Below are 3,750 nucleotides of genomic sequence, written 5' to 3' on the forward strand. Positions count from 1 at the left end.
GGTGTGGCTTTACAGCCCCAGAGCCACCTGAACCCCCCCCCCCCCCGTGCACCTCAGCCTGGTGGCCAAGGTCCACATGGTCAGTGATAAGTCACATCGACAACAATACGATGAGATGGGCACTTCGTCCCTGTGGTCTTCCCCACAAAACCCGTCACCTTGGCCATGAGAAACACATCGAACAGATCCCCACAGGGGGACATCTATGAACCCCCTGCGCAGCCGTCAAAACCACCAAGGTCATCAAAACAAGGAGAGTCTGAGAAACTTCCCCAGACCCGAAGAGCCCAAGAAGACATGGCAACTCTTTTGTCACGTGGGTCCCGGGGTCAGGAAGAGGACTTGGGCAAAAACTAAGGAAACCTGATTGAAGTCCAGGCTTCAGCTGATGATAACGTATCGATCTTGGGTCATTTGTGGTGACTAATGTCGCATAGTAACATGAGACGTGGACACGAGGGGGGGCTGGGCAGGCAGGGGGGGGGGCCGGCACTATCTCCACCGGGCGGGAGTGCAAGTCTAAATCTATTCTAAAATGAAAAGTTCGCTCGACAAAGCTTTAGGAGGCAGGCTGGAGGCACATGGCGGAGGCGGGTGGGGCGGGAGGAGAAGGAGGCAGATTGGTAAAGCCCAGACCCCTCCCTGGATAACTTGAAACATATGCTCACGGATGGAGAACACCAAAGTAGTAACACAGCGCGGATGCCAGGGTGTCGAAAGGCTCGGGACAGGAATGGGGTCGGTTTTGAAACTGCCCTCGCAGCGCTCAAGAAAAGTGTCCTCTGTCCGTCCGTCTGCCCGCGTGCTCTCTGCTGGAGCTCCGAGGAGCCCCCTGGATCGCCGTGGCCGCCCTCCTCGGCGGGGTCCCCGCGGCTCCCCACGCGCCTGACCCGCCTCCAGGGCTCCGTCCTCCGTCTGGACTCTGCCTTTCCCTCTGTGAACTCGTCTAAATGTATCAGCTTGTCCGACACCTCAGGGCAACGACCTCTGGCTTGTCCCAAACCCCTTTCTCTCCAAGTTCGAACTTGAACGCTTGGGGTACACGCCCGGCTTCCGTGCGTTCCTAACGAGTTGTGGTCGTAAACTTCCATATGGGACTCAGGGATTCAAACAAAGTCGCGCTGAGCGAAAGAAGCCAGACACCCACGAGGACACGCCGTCTGGGTCCTCGTCGGCGAAGCCCAAACAGCGGGCGGGCGGAGCTCACGGCCGGCAGACGTCAGACAGTGGTTGTGGGTGGCGGGGATGGGGTGGGGCGTTGGGGTGGGGGGGTAGGATGTGGAAAGAGGCCTGGAGGAACTTTCTAGGGTAATGCCTTCCACGTCTCTAAATGTTTTTCTTTTAAAAATTATCTTTTAAATTGTGCTAAAACATGACCTAAGCCCTGGCCGGTTGGCTCAGTGGTAGAGTGTAGGCCTGGCGTGCAGAAGTCCCAGGTTCGATTCCCGGCCAGGGCACACAGGAGAGGCACCCATCTGCTTCTCCACCCCTTCCCCTCTCCTTCCTCTCTGTCTCTCTCTTCCCCTCCTGCAGCCGAGGCTCCATTGGAGCAAAGATGGCCCGGGCGCTGGGGATGGCTCCTTGGCCTCTGCCCCAGGCGCTAGAGTGGCTCTGGTCGCAACAGAGCAACTCCCCGGAGGGCAGAGCATCGCCCCCTGGTGGGCGTGCTGGGTGGATCCCGGTCGGGCGCATGCAGGAGTCTGTCTGACTGTCTCTCCCCATTTCCAGCTTCAGAAAAATACAAAAATAAATAAATAAATAAAACATGACCTAAAAGTTCCCGTGGTCAGGTCTGAGTGCACACACAGCTCAGCGGCATTGGGTACGTTCACACCGTTGTGTGGCCGCTGCCACCATCCTCTCCAGGACCTTCTTATCTTCCCCGTGTGACTCTCTGTCCCCACAAAACACCCAGTCCCACCCCTCCCCCAGCTGCCCTTCCCCTTGTCCTTCTATGACCACTCCCTCTCCCTTATTATAACATCAAATTCACTGTGATGACCACTTTATTTTATTTTTATTTATTTATTTTTGTATTTTTCTGAAGTGAGAAGCGGGGAGGCAGACAGACTCCTGCATGCGCCCGACCGGTATCCACCCGGCACGTCCACCAGGGGGCGATGCTCTGCTGCAACCAGAGCCATTGTAGCGCCTGAGTGGAGGCCATAGAGCCATCCTTCAGCACACTTTGCTCCAATGGAGCCTCGGCTGCGGGAGGGGAAGAGAGAGACAGAGAAGAAGGAGAGGGGGAGGGGTGGAGAAGCAGATGGGCACCTCTCCTGTGTGCCCTGGCCGGGAATCGAACCCGGGACTTCCACACGCCAGGCTGACGCTCTACCCTGAGCCAACCGGCCAGGGCCTGTGATAACCATTTTAAAGTGCACAGTCTGGTCGTGTTGAGTAATCCACGCTGTGGGACCATCTCCACCATCCGTCCCCCGGATCCTCTCACCTGCCAAGTCGGAGACTCTACACCCCTTGGACCCCTTTCTTTCTGACTGCTTAGGCCCCTCCTGTGACCGGGCCCCTCCTGTGACCGGGCCCCTCCTGTGAGCGGGACCCCCAGGTCCCTGGTGTGGCGGCTGCTGGGATTCCTTTGTTCTGAGGCTGAGTGGCGTTCCCTCGTGGGCACGGGCCACCTTTGGTTTATCCAGCCACCCGCTGGCGGACATCTGGGCGCTTGTACGTTTCGTCTGTCGTGAGTGACGCTGCCGTGAGCCAGGGGGTGCCGGGTTCGCTTGTGTTCCTACTTGCGGTGCTGAGACCCCTGCCCCGGTGGGGCTCCCCCCACCCCCGGCACAGGGGGGGGAGCCAAGCGCTTTTGGAGAACCCCGACGAACACAGCGAGGACCCTACTGACCAAATTCGTGGAGTCAGAAACCAGAACTGTGGGTGCCAGGCCTGGGGGAGGGGTGGGGAGTGAGCGTTTCACGGGGACAGGAGGGTGGTGGTGTCCACACAGCAGTGTGAGCGTACCTATGGCCGCCGAGCCGTGCGCTCAGACGTGGTGGAGACGGTCCATGTTCTGTTGCGTGTTTTACAACACACATGGAACTGAACGAACACCGCAGTGGTGTGGGGAAGGAGAGGTCACCCCGTGCCGGGGCCGCCAGCCTGCTGACCGGCCTCCTCCGTGACCTGACCCGGAGGCAGCCGCAGCCTTGAGACGCCCAGCCGGCCGGACTCTCTCACGCCATCTGCTGGGGGCAGCGAGGCAGCCTCCCCTTCCGTCGTGACCGTCGGGCCGTTGGCCGACTCCATCGCCTTCTCGGAGGCCTGGCTCGGGGAGCCTTCTGCTCACGGTCTCCTCAGCTCCGGTCGCCTCCGAAGTCCGAGGCTCCGCGGGGGTCCTGGTGCCTCTCTTTTCCATCCCGGGAAAGCCCCCTGGGGGTCTTCCACCCCCAACCCCTGATTCAGGAGCCATTCCCCTGGGGCAGTGTCCTCTCTAGCGGCAAAACCAGGGAGCCGGGAAGCCAAGTGGGTCGGCCCGCAGTGACCGGAGTGCATGGGAACCAGAGGGCTGGGTGACCAAGTCCAAGTCTGGGACCCTGGGGTTCCCTCTGGGCCACCACCGACCTGCTCCCCACAGCGCCACGATTCCGCACAGCCCCCTGGCAGAGACCCCGAGACCAGCAAGGCTGTGGCACGCGGGCGGGGTGGGGTGTGAAGCCTCCTAGGCGAGCTCCCTGGCCCTTTGGGGTGGGCGCACGTGTGACGCACAGGTCCTTGCGGACGGACAGAGGAGCCACT

The sequence above is a fragment of the Saccopteryx leptura genome, chromosome 2, assembly GCF_036850995.1.
Source record: "Saccopteryx leptura isolate mSacLep1 chromosome 2, mSacLep1_pri_phased_curated, whole genome shotgun sequence".
Taxonomy (NCBI): Eukaryota; Metazoa; Chordata; class Mammalia; order Chiroptera; family Emballonuridae; genus Saccopteryx; species Saccopteryx leptura.